The following is a 16,246-nucleotide window of genomic DNA, read 5'->3' on the forward strand; positions in this document are numbered from 1 at the left end:
ACAAGTGTTAGTGTTTTCTGCACAAAAGCGATTCTGCGAAGCAATGTGATCACTTCTGCTTCCCAGGCACAGAGAAGGTGCTAGCAGGGAATTCTCTGCCTGCCTTTCCCCAGTGCTCTGCAAGCTCTCCAGGACAACATAAAATCTGGGGCTCTGTGCTTTCTTTCGTTCTGAACAAGTCTTACTGTTTTCTGCACAAAAGCGATTCTTGCGAAGCAATGTGAACAGGCACAGAGAAGGTGCTAGCAGGGAATTCTCTGCCTGCTTTTCCCCAGTGCTCTGCAAGCTCTCCAGGACAACATAAAATCTGGGGCTCTGTGCTTTCTTTCGTTCTGAACAAGTGTTACTGTTTTCTGCACAAAAGCGATTCTGCGAAGCAATGTGAACACTTCTGCTTCCCAGGCACAGAGAAGGTGCTAGCAGGGAATTCTCTGCCTGCTTTTCCCCAGTGCTCTGCAAGCTCTCCAGGACAACATAAAATCTGGGGCTCTGTGCTTTTTTTCGTCTGAACAAGTGTTACTGTTTTCTGCACAAAAGCGATTCTGCGAAGCAATGGGAACACTTCTGTTTCCCAGGCACAGAGAAGGTGCTAGCAGGGAATTCTCTGCCTGCCTTTCCCCAGTGCTCTGCAAGCTCTCCAGGACAACATAGAATCTGGGGCTCTGTGCTTTCTTTCGTCTGAACAAGTGTTACTGTTTTCTGCACAAAAGCGATTCTGCGAAGCAATGTGAACAGGCACAGAGAAGGTGCTAGCAGGGAATTCTCTGCCTGCCTTTCCCTAGTGCTCTGCAAGCTCTCCAGGACAACATAAAATCTGGGGCTCTGTGCTTTTTTTCGTCTGAACAAGTGTTACTGTTTTCTGCACAAAAGCGATTCTGCGAAGCAATGTGAACAGGCACAAAGAAGGTGCTAGCAGGGAATTCTCTGCCTGCCTTTCCCCAGTGCTCTGCAAGCTCTCCAGGACAACATAAAGTCTGGGGCTCTGTGCTTTCTTTCGTTCTGAACAAGTGTTACTGTTTTCTGCACAAAAGCGATTCTGCGAAGCAATGGGAACACTTCTGTTTCCCAGGCACAGAGAAGGTGCTAGCAGGGAATTCTCTGCCTGCTTTTCCCCAGTGCTCTGCAAGCTCTCCAGGACAACATAAAATCTGGGGCTCTGTGCTTTTTTTCGTCTGAACAAGTGTTACTGTTTTCTGCACAAAAGCGATTCTGCGAAGCAATGTGAACAGGCACAAAGAAGGTGCTAGCAGGGAATTCTCTGCCTGCCTTTCCCCAGTGCTCTGCAAGCTCTCCAGGACAACAGCAAATCTGGGGCTCTGTGCTTTCTTTTGTTCTGAACAAGTGTTACTGTTTTCTGCACAAAAGCGATTCTGCGAAGCAATGTGAAGACTTCTGCTTCCCAGGCACAGAGAAGGTGCTAGCAGGGAATTCTCTGCCTGCTTTTCCCCAGTGCTCTGCAAGCTCTCCAGGACAACATAAAATCTGGGGCTCTGTGCTTTCTTTCATTCTGAACAAGTGTTACTGTTTTCTGCACAAAAGCGATTCTGCCAAGCAATGTGAACACTTCTGCTTCCCAGGCACAGAGAAGGTGCTAGCAGGGAATTCTCTGCCTGCTTTTCCCCAGTGCTCTGCAAGCTCTCCAGGACAACATAAAATCTGGGGCTCTGTGCTTTCTTTCGTTCTGAACAAGTGTTACTGTTTTCTGCACAAAAGCGATTCTGCCAAGCAATGTGAACACTTCTGCTTCCCAGGCACAGAGAAGGTGCTAGCAGGGAATTCTCTGCCTGCTTTTCCCCAGTGCTCTGCAAGCTCTCCAGGACAACATAAAATCTGGGGCTCTGTGCTTTCTTTCGTTCTGAACAAGTGTTACTGTTTTCTGCACAAAAGCGATTCTGCCAAGCAATGTGAACACTTCTGCTTCCCAGGCACAGAGAAGGTGGTAGCAGGAAATTCTCTGCCTGCTTTTCCCCAGTGCTCTGCAAGCTCTCCAGGACAACATAAAATCTGGGGCTCTGTGCTTTCTTTCGTTCTGAACAAGTGTTACTGTTTTCTGCACAAAAGCGATTCTGCGAAGCAATGTGAACACTTCTGCTTCCCAGGCACAGAGAAGGTGCTAGCAGGGAATTCTCTGCCTGCTTTTCCCTAGTGCTCTGCAAGCTCTCCAGGACAACATAAAATCTGGGGCTCTGTGCTTTCTTTTGTTCTGAACAAGTGTTACTGTTTTCTGCACAAAAGCGATTCTGCGAAGCAATGTGAACACTTCTGCTTCCCAGGCACAGAGAAGGTGCTAGTAGGGAATTCTCTGCCTGCTTTTCCCCAGTGCTCTGCAAGCTCTCCAGGACAACATAAAATCTGGGGCTCTGTGCTTTTTTTCGTCTGAACAAGTGTTACTGTTTTCTGCACAAAAGCGATTCTGCGAAGCAATGGGAACACTTCTGTTTCCCAGGCACAGAGAAGGTGCTAGCAGGGAATTCTCTGCCTGCCTTTCCCCAGTGCTCTGCAAGCTCTCCAGGACAACATAGAATCTGGGGCTCTGTGCTTTCTTTCGTCTGAACAAGTGTTACTGTTTTCTGCACAAAAGCGATTCTGCGAAGCAATGTGAACAGGCACAGAGAAGGTGCTAGCAGGGAATTCTCTGCCTGCCTTTCCCTAGTGCTCTGCAAGCTCTCCAGGACAACATAAAATCTGGGGCTCTGTGCTTTTTTTCGTCTGAACAAGTGTTACTGTTTTCTGCACAAAAGCGATTCTGCGAAGCAATGTGAACAGGCACAAAGAAGGTGCTAGCAGGGAATTCTCTGCCTGCCTTTCCCCAGTGCTCTGCAAGCTCTCCAGGACAACATAAAGTCTGGGGCTCTGTGCTTTCTTTCGTTCTGAACAAGTGTTACTGTTTTCTGCACAAAAGCGATTCTGCGAAGCAATGGGAACACTTCTGTTTCCCAGGCACAGAGAAGGTGCTAGCAGGGAATTCTCTGCCTGCTTTTCCCCAGTGCTCTGCAAGCTCTCCAGGACAACATAAAATCTGGGGCTCTGTGCTTTTTTTCGTCTGAACAAGTGTTACTGTTTTCTGCACAAAAGCGATTCTGCGAAGCAATGTGAACAGGCACAAAGAAGGTGCTAGCAGGGAATTCTCTGCCTGCCTTTCCCCAGTGCTCTGCAAGCTCTCCAGGACAACAGCAAATCTGGGGCTCTGTGCTTTCTTTTGTTCTGAACAAGTGTTACTGTTTTCTGCACAAAAGCGATTCTGCGAAGCAATGGGAACACTTCTGTTTCCCAGGCACAGAGAAGGTGCTAGCAGGGAATTCTCTGCCTGCTTTTCCCCAGTGCTCTGCAAGCTCTCCAGGACAACATAAAATCTGGGGCTCTGTGCTTTCTTTCGTTCTGAACAAGTGTTACTGTTTTCTGCACAAAAGCGATTCTGCGAAGCAATGTGAACACTTCTGCTTCCCAGGCACAGAGAAGGTGCTAGCAGGGAATTCTCTGCCTGCTTTTCCCCAGTGCTCTGCAAGCTCTCCAGGACAACAGCAAATCTGGGGCTCTGTGCTTTCTTTCGTTCTGAACAAGTGTTACTGTTTTCTGCACAAAAGCGATTCTGCGAAGCAATGTGAACACTTCTGCTTCCCAGGCACAGAGAAGGTGCTAGCAGGGAATTCTCTGCCTGCTTTTCCCCAGTGCTCTGCAAGCTCTCCAAGACAACATAAAATCTGGGGCTCTGTGCTTTCTTTCGTTCTGAACAAGTGTTACTGTTTTCTGCACAAAAGCGATTCTGCGAAGCAATGTGAAGACTTCTGCTTCCCAGGCACAGAGAAGGTGCTAGCAGGGAATTCTCTGCCTGCTTTTCCCCAGTGCTCTGCAAGCTCTCCAGGACAACATAAAATCTGGGGCTCTGTGCTTTCTTTCGTTCTGAACAAGTGTTACTGTTTTCTGCACAAAAGCGATTCTGCCAAGCAATGTGAACACTTCTGCTTCCCAGGCACAGAGAAGGTGGTAGCAGGAAATTCTCTGCCTGCTTTTCCCCAGTGCTCTGCAAGCTCTCCAGGACAACATAAAATCTGGGGCTCTGTGCTTTCTTTCGTTCTGAACAAGTGTTACTGTTTTCTGCACAAAAGCGATTCTGCGAAGCAATGTGAACAGTTCTGCTTCCCAGGCACAGAGAAGGTGCTAGCAGGGAATTCTCTGCCTGCTTTTCCCCAGTGCTCTGCAAGCTCTCCAGGACAACATAAAATCTGGGGCTCTGTGCTTTCTTTCGTTCTGAACAAGTGTTACTGTTTTCTGCACAAAAGCGATTCTGCCAAGCAATGTGAACACTTCTGCTTCCCAGGCACAGAGAAGGTGCTAGCAGGGAATTCTCTGCCTGCTTTTCCCCAGTGCTCTGCAAGCTCTCCAGGACAACATAAAATCTGGGGCTCTGTGCTTTTTTTCGTCTGAACAAGTGTTACTGTTTTCTGCACAAAAGCGATTCTGCGAAGCAATGGGAACACTTCTGTTTCCCAGGCACAGAGAAGGTGCTAGCAGGGAATTCTCTGCCTGCCTTTCCCCAGTGCTCTGCAAGCTCTCCAGGACAACATAGAATCTGGGGCTCTGTGCTTTCTTTCGTCTGAACAAGTGTTACTGTTTTCTGCACAAAAGCGATTCTGCGAAGCAATGTGAACAGGCACAGAGAAGGTGCTAGCAGGGAATTCTCTGCCTGCCTTTCCCCAGTGCTCTGCAAGCTCTCCAGGACAACATAAAATCTGGGGCTCTGTGCTTTCTTTCGTTCTGAACAAGTGTTAGTGTTTTCTGCACAAAAGCGATTCTGCGAAGCAATGTGAACACTTCTGCTTCCCAGGCACAGAGAAGGTGCTAGCAGGGAATTCTCTGCCTGCTTTTCCCCAGTGCTCTGCAAGCTCTCCAGGACAACATAAAATCTGGGGCTCTGTGCTTTCTTTCGTTCTGAACAAGTGTTACTGTTTTCTGCACAAAAGCGATTCTGCGAAGCAATGTGAACACTTCTGCTTCCCAGGCACAGAGAAGGTGCTAGCAGGGAATTCTCTGCCTGCCTTTCCCCAGTGCTCTGCAAGCTCTCCAGGACAACATAGAATCTGGGGCTCTGTGCTTTCTTTCGTTCTGAACAAGTGTTAGTGTTTTCTGCACAAAAGCGATTCTGCGAAGCAATGTGAACACTTCTGCTTCCCAGGCACAGAGAAGGTGCTAGCAGGGAATTCTCTGCCTGCCTTTCCCCAGTGCTCTGCAAGCTCTCCAGGACAACATAAAATCTGGGGCTCTGTGCTTTCTTTCGTTCTGAACAAGTGTTACTGTTTTCTGCACAAAAGCGATTCTTGCAAAGCAATGTGAACAGGCACAGAGAAGGTGCTAGCAGGGAATTCTCTGCCTGCTTTTCCCCAGTGCTCTGCAAGCTCTCCAGGACAACATAAAATCTGGGGCTCTGTGCTTTCTTTCGTTCTGAACAAGTGTTACTGTTTTCTGCACAAAAGCGATTCTGCGAAGCAATGTGAACACTTCTGCTTCCCAGGCACAGAGAAGGTGCTAGCAGGGAATTCTCTGCCTGCTTTTCCCCAGTGCTCTGCAAGCTCTCCAGGACAAGATAAAATCTGGGGCTCTGTGCTTTCTTTCGTTCTGAACAAGTGTTACTGTTTTCTGCACAAAAGCGATTCTGCGAAGCAATGTGAACACTTCTGCTTCCCAGGCACAGAGAAGGTGCTAGCAGGGAATTCTCTGCCTGCTTTTCCCCAGTGCTCTGCAAGCTCTCCAGGACAACATAAAATCTGGGGCTCTGTGCTTTCTTTCGTTCTGAACAAGTGTTACTGTTTTCTGCACAAAAGTGATTCTGCCAAGCAATGTGAACACTTCTGCTTCCCAGGCACAGAGAAGGTGCTAGCAGGGAATTCTCTGCCTGCTTTTCCCCAGTGCTCTGCAAGCTCTCCAGGACAACATAAAATCTGGGGCTCTGTGCTTTCTTTCGTTCTGAACAAGTGTTACTGTTTTCTGCACAAAAGCGATTCTGCGAAGCAATGTGAAGACTTCTGCTTCCCAGGCACAGAGAAGGTGCTAGCAGGGAATTCTCTGCCTGCTTTTCCCCAGTGCTCTGCAAGCTCTCCAGGACAACATAAAATCTGGGGCTCTGTGCTTTCTTTCGTCTGAACAAGTGTTACTGTTTTCTGCACAAAAGCGATTCTGCGAAGCAATGTGAACAGGCACAGAGAAGGTGCTAGCAGGGAATTCTCTGCCTGCCTTTCCCCAGTGCTCTGCAAGCTCTCCAGGACAACAGCAAATCTGGGGCTCTGTGCTTTCTTTCGTTCTGAACAAGTGTTACTGTTTTCTGCACAAAAGCGATTCTGCGAAGCAATGGGAACACTTCTGTTTCCCAGGCACAGAGAAGGTGCTAGCAGGGAATTCTCTGCCTGCTTTTCCCCAGTGCTCTGCAAGCTCTCCAGGACAACATAAAATCTGGGGCTCTGTGCTTTTTTTCGTCTGAACAAGTGTTACTGTTTTCTGCACAAAAGCGATTCTGCGAAGCAATGTGAACAGGCACAAAGAAGGTGCTAGCAGGGAATTCTCTGCCTGCCTTTCCCCAGTGCTCTGCAAGCTCTCCAGGACAACAGCAAATCTGGGGCTCTGTGCTTTCTTTCGTTCTGAACAAGTGTTACTGTTTTCTGCACAAAAGCGATTCTGCCAAGCAATGTGAACACTTCTGCTTCCCAGGCACAGAGAAGGTGCTAGCAGGGAATTCTCTGCCTGCTTTTCCCCAGTGCTCTGCAAGCTCTCCAGGACAACATAGAATCTGGGGCTCTGTGCTTTCTTTCGTCTGAACAAGTGTTACTGTTTTCTGCACAAAAGCTATTCTGCGAAGCAATGTGAACAGGCACAGAGAAGGTGCTAGCAGGGAATTCTCTGCCTGCCTTTCCCCAGTGCTCTGCAAGCTCTCCAGGACAACATAAAATCTGGGGCTCTGTGCTTTCTTTCGTTCTGAACAAGTGTTAGTGTTTTCTGCACAAAAGCGATTCTGCGAAGCAATGTGAACACTTCTGTTTCCCAGGCACAGAGAAGGTGATAGCAGGGAATTCTCTGCCTGCTTTTCCCCAGTGCTCTGCAAGCTCTCCAGGACAACATAAAATCTGGGGCTCTGTGCTTTCTTTCGTCTGAACAAGTGTTACTGTTTTCTGCACAAAAGCGATTCTGCGAAGCAATGTGAACACTTCTGCTTCCCAGGCACAGAGAAGGTGCTAGCAGGGAATTCTCTGCCTGCTTTTCCCCAGTGCTCTGCAAGCTCTCCAGGACAACATAAAATCTGGGGCTCTGTGCTTTTTTTCGTCTGAACAAGTGTTACTGTTTTCTGCACAAAAGCGATTCTGCGAAGCAATGTGAACAGGCACAAAGAAGGTGCTAGCAGGGAATTCTCTGCCTGCTTTTCCCCAGTGCTCTGCAAGCTCTCCAGGACAACAGCAAATCTGGGGCTCTGTGCTTTCTTTCGTTCTGAACAAGTGTTACTGTTTTCTGCACAAAAGCGATTCTGCGAAGCAATGGGAACACTTCTGTTTCCCAGGCACAGAGAAGGTGCTAGCAGGGAATTCTCTGCCTGCTTTTCCCCAGTGCTCTGCAAGCTCTCCAGGACAACATAAAATCTGGGGCTCTGTGCTTTTTTTCGTCTGAACAAGTGTTACTGTTTTCTGCACAAAAGCGATTCTGCGAAGCAATGGGAACACTTCTGTTTCCCAGGCACAGAGAAGGTGCTAGCAGGGAATTCTCTGCCTGCCTTTCCCCAGTGCTCTGCAAGCTCTCCAGGACAACATAGAATCTGGGGCTCTGTGCTTTCTTTCGTCTGAACAAGTGTTACTGTTTTCTGCACAAAAGCGATTCTGCGAAGCAATGTGAACAGGCACAGAGAAGGTGCTAGCAGGGAATTCTCTGCCTGCCTTTCCCCAGTGCTCTGCAAGCTCTCCAGGACAACATAGAATCTGGGGCTCTGTGCTTTCTTTCGTTCTGAACAAGTGTTAGTGTTTTCTGCACAAAAGCGATTCTGCGAAGCAATGTGAACACTTCTGCTTCCCAGGCACAGAGAAGGTGCTAGCAGGGAATTCTCTGCCTGCCTTTCCCCAGTGCTCTGCAAGCTCTCCAGGACAACATAAAATCTGGGGCTCTGTGCTTTCTTTCGTTCTGAACAAGTCTTACTGTTTTCTGCACAAAAGCGATTCTTGCGAAGCAATGTGAACAGGCACAGAGAAGGTGCTAGCAGGGAATTCTCTGCCTGCTTTTCCCCAGTGCTCTGCAAGCTCTCCAGGACAACATAAAATCTGGGGCTCTGTGCTTTTTTTCGTCTGAACAAGTGTTACTGTTTTCTGCACAAAAGCGATTCTGCGAAGCAATGTGAACAGGCACAAAGAAGGTGCTAGCAGGGAATTCTCTGCCTGCCTTTCCCCAGTGCTCTGCAAGCTCTCCAGGACAACAGCAAATCTGGGGCTCTGTGCTTTCTTTCGTTCTGAACAAGTGTTACTGTTTTCTGCACAAAAGCGATTCTGCGAAGCAATGGGAACACTTCTGTTTCCCAGGCACAGAGAAGGTGCTAGCAGGGAATTCTCTGCCTGCTTTTCCCCAGTGCTCTGCAAGCTCTCCAGGACAACATAAAATCTGGGGCTCTGTGCTTTCTTTCGTTCTGAACAAGTGTTACTGTTTTCTGCACAAAAGCGATTCTGCCAAGCAATGTGAACACTTCTGCTTCCCAGGCACAGAGAAGGTGCTAGCAGGGAATTCTCTGCCTGCTTTTCCCCAGTGCTCTGCAAGCTCTCCAGGACAACATAAAATCTGGGGCTCTGTGCTTTCTTTCATTCTGAACAAGTGTTACTGTTTTCTGCACAAAAGCGATTCTGCCAAGCAATGTGAACACTTCTGCTTCCCAGGCACAGAGAAGGTGCTAGCAGGGAATTCTCTGCCTGCTTTTCCCCAGTGCTCTGCAAGCTCTCCAGGACAACATAAAATCTGGGGCTCTGTGCTTTCTTTCGTTCTGAACAAGTGTTACTGTTTTCTGCACAAAAGCGATTCTGCGAAGCAATGTGAACAGGCACAGAGAAGGTGCTAGCAGGGAATTCTCTGCCTGCCTTTCCCCAGTGCTCTGCAAGCTCTCCAGGACAACATAAAATCTGGGGCTCTGTGCTTTCTTTCGTTCTGAACAAGTGTTAGTGTTTTCTGCACAAAAGCGATTCTGCGAAGCAATGTGAACACTTCTGTTTCCCAGGCACAGAGAAGGTGCTAGCAGGGAATTCTCTGCCTGCTTTTCCCCAGTGCTCTGCAAGCTCTCCAGGACAACATAAAATCTGGGGCTCTGTGCTTTCTTTCGTTCTGAACAAGTGTTACTGTTTTCTGCACAAAAGCGATTCTGCGAAGCAATGTGAACACTTCTGCTTCCCAGGCACAGAGAAGGTGCTAGCAGGGAATTCTCTGCCTGCTTTTCCCCAGTGCTCTGCAAGCTCTCCAGGACAACATAAAATCTGGGGCTCTGTGCTTTTTTTCGTCTGAACAAGTGTTACTGTTTTCTGCACAAAAGCGATTCTGCGAAGCAATGTGAACAGGCACAAAGAAGGTGCTAGCAGGGAATTCTCTGCCTGCCTTTCCCCAGTGCTCTGCAAGCTCTCCAGGACAACAGCAAATCTGGGGCTCTGTGCTTTCTTTCGTTCTGAACAAGTGTTACTGTTTTCTGCACAAAAGCGATTCTGCGAAGCAATGGGAACACTTCTGTTTCCCAGGCACAGAGAAGGTGCTAGCAGGGAATTCTCTGCCTGCTTTTCCCCAGTGCTCTGCAAGCTCTCCAGGACAACATAAAATCTGGGGCTCTGTGCTTTTTTTCGTCTGAACAAGTGTTACTGTTTTCTGCACAAAAGCGATTCTGCGAAGCAATGGGAACACTTCTGTTTCCCAGGCACAGAGAAGGTGCTAGCAGGGAATTCTCTGCCTGCCTTTCCCCAGTGCTCTGCAAGCTCTCCAGGACAACATAGAATCTGGGGCTCTGTGCTTTCTTTCATCTGAACAAGTGTTACTGTTTTCTGCACAAAAGCGATTCTGCGAAGCAATGTGAACAGGCACAGAGAAGGTGCTAGCAGGGAATTCTCTGCCTGCCTTTCCCCAGTGCTCTGCAAGCTCTCCAGGACAACATAGAATCTGGGGCTCTGTGCTTTCTTTCGTTCTGAACAAGTGTTAGTGTTTTCTGCACAAAAGCGATTCTGCGAAGCAATGTGATCACTTCTGCTTCCCAGGCACAGAGAAGGTGCTAGCAGGGAATTCTCTGCCTGCCTTTCCCCAGTGCTCTGCAAGCTCTCCAGGACAACATAAAATCTGGGGCTCTGTGCTTTCTTTCGTTCTGAACAAGTCTTACTGTTTTCTGCACAAAAGCGATTCTTGCGAAGCAATGTGAACAGGCACAGAGAAGGTGCTAGCAGGGAATTCTCTGCCTGCTTTTCCCCAGTGCTCTGCAAGCTCTCCAGGACAACATAAAATCTGGGGCTCTGTGCTTTCTTTCGTTCTGAACAAGTGTTACTGTTTTCTGCACAAAAGCGATTCTGCGAAGCAATGTGAACACTTCTGCTTCCCAGGCACAGAGAAGGTGCTAGCAGGGAATTCTCTGCCTGCTTTTCCCCAGTGCTCTGCAAGCTCTCCAGGACAACATAAAATCTGGGGCTCTGTGCTTTTTTTCGTCTGAACAAGTGTTACTGTTTTCTGCACAAAAGCGATTCTGCGAAGCAATGGGAACACTTCTGTTTCCCAGGCACAGAGAAGGTGCTAGCAGGGAATTCTCTGCCTGCCTTTCCCCAGTGCTCTGCAAGCTCTCCAGGACAACATAGAATCTGGGGCTCTGTGCTTTCTTTCGTCTGAACAAGTGTTACTGTTTTCTGCACAAAAGCGATTCTGCGAAGCAATGTGAACAGGCACAGAGAAGGTGCTAGCAGGGAATTCTCTGCCTGCCTTTCCCTAGTGCTCTGCAAGCTCTCCAGGACAACATAAAATCTGGGGCTCTGTGCTTTTTTTCGTCTGAACAAGTGTTACTGTTTTCTGCACAAAAGCGATTCTGCGAAGCAATGTGAACAGGCACAAAGAAGGTGCTAGCAGGGAATTCTCTGCCTGCCTTTCCCCAGTGCTCTGCAAGCTCTCCAGGACAACATAAAGTCTGGGGCTCTGTGCTTTCTTTCGTTCTGAACAAGTGTTACTGTTTTCTGCACAAAAGCGATTCTGCGAAGCAATGGGAACACTTCTGTTTCCCAGGCACAGAGAAGGTGCTAGCAGGGAATTCTCTGCCTGCTTTTCCCCAGTGCTCTGCAAGCTCTCCAGGACAACATAAAATCTGGGGCTCTGTGCTTTTTTTCGTCTGAACAAGTGTTACTGTTTTCTGCACAAAAGCGATTCTGCGAAGCAATGTGAACAGGCACAAAGAAGGTGCTAGCAGGGAATTCTCTGCCTGCCTTTCCCCAGTGCTCTGCAAGCTCTCCAGGACAACAGCAAATCTGGGGCTCTGTGCTTTCTTTTGTTCTGAACAAGTGTTACTGTTTTCTGCACAAAAGCGATTCTGCGAAGCAATGGGAACACTTCTGTTTCCCAGGCACAGAGAAGGTGCTAGCAGGGAATTCTCTGCCTGCCTTTCCCCAGTGCTCTGCAAGCTCTCCAGGACAACAGCAAATCTGGGGCTCTGTGCTTTCTTTCATTCTGAACAAGTGTTACTGTTTTCTGCACAAAAGCGATTCTGCGAAGCAATGTGAAGACTTCTGCTTCCCAGGCACAGAGAAGGTGCTAGCAGGGAATTCTCTGCCTGCTTTTCCCCAGTGCTCTGCAAGCTCTCCAGGACAACATAAAATCTGGGGCTCTGTGCTTTCTTTCATTCTGAACAAGTGTTACTGTTTTCTGCACAAAAGCGATTCTGCCAAGCAATGTGAACACTTCTGCTTCCCAGGCACAGAGAAGGTGCTAGCAGGGAATTCTCTGCCTGCTTTTCCCCAGTGCTCTGCAAGCTCTCCAGGACAACATAAAATCTGGGGCTCTGTGCTTTCTTTCGTTCTGAACAAGTGTTACTGTTTTCTGCACAAAAGCGATTCTGCCAAGCAATGTGAACACTTCTGCTTCCCAGGCACAGAGAAGGTGCTAGCAGGGAATTCTCTGCCTGCTTTTCCCCAGTGCTCTGCAAGCTCTCCAGGACAACATAAAATCTGGGGCTCTGTGCTTTCTTTCGTTCTGAACAAGTGTTACTGTTTTCTGCACAAAAGCGATTCTGCGAAGCAATGTGAACACTTCTGCTTCCCAGGCACAGAGAAGGTGCTAGCAGGGAATTCTCTGCCTGCTTTTCCCCAGTGCTCTGCAAGCTCTCCAGGACAACATAAAATCTGGGGCTCTGTGCTTTCTTTCGTTCTGAACAAGTGTTACTGTTTTCTGCACAAAAGCGATTCTGCCAAGCAATGTGAACACTTCTGCTTCCCAGGCACAGAGAAGGTGGTAGCAGGAAATTCTCTGCCTGCTTTTCCCCAGTGCTCTGCAAGCTCTCCAGGACAACATAAAATCTGGGGCTCTGTGCTTTCTTTCGTTCTGAACAAGTGTTACTGTTTTCTGCACAAAAGCGATTCTGCGAAGCAATGTGAACACTTCTGCTTCCCAGGCACAGAGAAGGTGCTAGCAGGGAATTCTCTGCCTGCTTTTCCCTAGTGCTCTGCAAGCTCTCCAGGACAACATAAAATCTGGGGCTCTGTGCTTTCTTTTGTTCTGAACAAGTGTTACTGTTTTCTGCACAAAAGCGATTCTGCGAAGCAATGTGAACACTTCTGCTTCCCAGGCACAGAGAAGGTGCTAGCAGGGAATTCTCTGCCTGCTTTTCCCCAGTGCTCTGCAAGCTCTCCAGGACAACATAAAATCTGGGGCTCTGTGCTTTTTTTCGTCTGAACAAGTGTTACTGTTTTCTGCACAAAAGCGATTCTGCGAAGCAATGGGAACACTTCTGTTTCCCAGGCACAGAGAAGGTGCTAGCAGGGAATTCTCTGCCTGCTTTTCCCCAGTGCTCTGCAAGCTCTCCAGGACAACATAAAATCTGGGGCTCTGTGCTTTTTTTCGTCTGAACAAGTGTTACTGTTTTCTGCACAAAAGCGATTCTGCGAAGCAATGGGAACACTTCTGTTTCCCAGGCACAGAGAAGGTGCTAGCAGGGAATTCTCTGCCTGCCTTTCCCCAGTGCTCTGCAAGCTCTCCAGGACAACATAGAATCTGGGGCTCTGTGCTTTCTTTCGTCTGAACAAGTGTTACTGTTTTCTGCACAAAAGCGATTCTGCGAAGCAATGTGAACAGGCACAGAGAAGGTGCTAGCAGGGAATTCTCTGCCTGCCTTTCCCCAGTGCTCTGCAAGCTCTCCAGGACAACATAGAATCTGGGGCTCTGTGCTTTCTTTCGTTCTGAACAAGTGTTAGTGTTTTCTGCACAAAAGCGATTCTGCGAAGCAATGTGATCACTTCTGCTTCCCAGGCACAGAGAAGGTGCTAGCAGGGAATTCTCTGCCTGCCTTTCCCCAGTGCTCTGCAAGCTCTCCAGGACAACATAAAATCTGGGGCTCTGTGCTTTCTTTCGTTCTGAACAAGTCTTACTGTTTTCTGCACAAAAGCGATTCTTGCGAAGCAATGTGAACAGGCACAGAGAAGGTGCTAGCAGGGAATTCTCTGCCTGCTTTTCCCCAGTGCTCTGCAAGCTCTCCAGGACAACATAAAATCTGGGGCTCTGTGCTTTCTTTCGTTCTGAACAAGTGTTACTGTTTTCTGCACAAAAGCGATTCTGCGAAGCAATGTGAACACTTCTGCTTCCCAGGCACAGAGAAGGTGCTAGCAGGGAATTCTCTGCCTGCTTTTCCCCAGTGCTCTGCAAGCTCTCCAGGACAACATAAAATCTGGGGCTCTGTGCTTTTTTTCGTCTGAACAAGTGTTACTGTTTTCTGCACAAAAGCGATTCTGCGAAGCAATGGGAACACTTCTGTTTCCCAGGCACAGAGAAGGTGCTAGCAGGGAATTCTCTGCCTGCCTTTCCCCAGTGCTCTGCAAGCTCTCCAGGACAACATAGAATCTGGGGCTCTGTGCTTTCTTTCGTCTGAACAAGTGTTACTGTTTTCTGCACAAAAGCGATTCTGCGAAGCAATGTGAACAGGCACAGAGAAGGTGCTAGCAGGGAATTCTCTGCCTGCCTTTCCCTAGTGCTCTGCAAGCTCTCCAGGACAACATAAAATCTGGGGCTCTGTGCTTTTTTTCGTCTGAACAAGTGTTACTGTTTTCTGCACAAAAGCGATTCTGCGAAGCAATGTGAACAGGCACAAAGAAGGTGCTAGCAGGGAATTCTCTGCCTGCCTTTCCCCAGTGCTCTGCAAGCTCTCCAGGACAACATAAAGTCTGGGGCTCTGTGCTTTCTTTCGTTCTGAACAAGTGTTACTGTTTTCTGCACAAAAGCGATTCTGCGAAGCAATGGGAACACTTCTGTTTCCCAGGCACAGAGAAGGTGCTAGCAGGGAATTCTCTGCCTGCTTTTCCCCAGTGCTCTGCAAGCTCTCCAGGACAACATAAAATCTGGGGCTCTGTGCTTTTTTTCGTCTGAACAAGTGTTACTGTTTTCTGCACAAAAGCGATTCTGCGAAGCAATGTGAACAGGCACAAAGAAGGTGCTAGCAGGGAATTCTCTGCCTGCCTTTCCCCAGTGCTCTGCAAGCTCTCCAGGACAACAGCAAATCTGGGGCTCTGTGCTTTCTTTTGTTCTGAACAAGTGTTACTGTTTTCTGCACAAAAGCGATTCTGCGAAGCAATGGGAACACTTCTGTTTCCCAGGCACAGAGAAGGTGCTAGCAGGGAATTCTCTGCCTGCCTTTCCCCAGTGCTCTGCAAGCTCTCCAGGACAACAGCAAATCTGGGGCTCTGTGCTTTCTTTCATTCTGAACAAGTGTTACTGTTTTCTGCACAAAAGCGATTCTGCGAAGCAATGTGAAGACTTCTGCTTCCCAGGCACAGAGAAGGTGCTAGCAGGGAATTCTCTGCCTGCTTTTCCCCAGTGCTCTGCAAGCTCTCCAGGACAACATAAAATCTGGGGCTCTGTGCTTTCTTTCATTCTGAACAAGTGTTACTGTTTTCTGCACAAAAGCGATTCTGCCAAGCAATGTGAACACTTCTGCTTCCCAGGCACAGAGAAGGTGCTAGCAGGGAATTCTCTGCCTGCTTTTCCCCAGTGCTCTGCAAGCTCTCCAGGACAACATAAAATCTGGGGCTCTGTGCTTTCTTTCGTTCTGAACAAGTGTTACTGTTTTCTGCACAAAAGCGATTCTGCCAAGCAATGTGAACACTTCTGCTTCCCAGGCACAGAGAAGGTGCTAGCAGGGAATTCTCTGCCTGCTTTTCCCCAGTGCTCTGCAAGCTCTCCAGGACAACATAAAATCTGGGGCTCTGTGCTTTCTTTCGTTCTGAACAAGTGTTACTGTTTTCTGCACAAAAGCGATTCTGCGAAGCAATGTGAACACTTCTGCTTCCCAGGCACAGAGAAGGTGCTAGCAGGGAATTCTCTGCCTGCTTTTCCCCAGTGCTCTGCAAGCTCTCCAGGACAACATAAAATCTGGGGCTCTGTGCTTTCTTTCGTTCTGAACAAGTGTTACTGTTTTCTGCACAAAAGCGATTCTGCCAAGCAATGTGAACACTTCTGCTTCCCAGGCACAGAGAAGGTGGTAGCAGGAAATTCTCTGCCTGCTTTTCCCCAGTGCTCTGCAAGCTCTCCAGGACAACATAAAATCTGGGGCTCTGTGCTTTCTTTCGTTCTGAACAAGTGTTACTGTTTTCTGCACAAAAGCGATTCTGCGAAGCAATGTGAACACTTCTGCTTCCCAGGCACAGAGAAGGTGCTAGCAGGGAATTCTCTGCCTGCTTTTCCCTAGTGCTCTGCAAGCTCTCCAGGACAACATAAAATCTGGGGCTCTGTGCTTTCTTTTGTTCTGAACAAGTGTTACTGTTTTCTGCACAAAAGCGATTCTGCGAAGCAATGTGAACACTTCTGCTTCCCAGGCACAGAGAAGGTGCTAGCAGGGAATTCTCTGCCTGCTTTTCCCCAGTGCTCTGCAAGCTCTCCAGGACAACATAAAATCTGGGGCTCTGTGCTTTTTTTCGTCTGAACAAGTGTTACTGTTTTCTGCACAAAAGCGATTCTGCGAAGCAATGGGAACACTTCTGTTTCCCAGGCACAGAGAAGGTGCTAGCAGGGAATTCTCTGCCTGCCTTTC

The sequence above is a fragment of the Strix uralensis genome, chromosome 24, assembly GCF_047716275.1.
Source record: "Strix uralensis isolate ZFMK-TIS-50842 chromosome 24, bStrUra1, whole genome shotgun sequence".
Lineage (NCBI taxonomy): Eukaryota > Metazoa > Chordata > Aves > Strigiformes > Strigidae > Strix > Strix uralensis.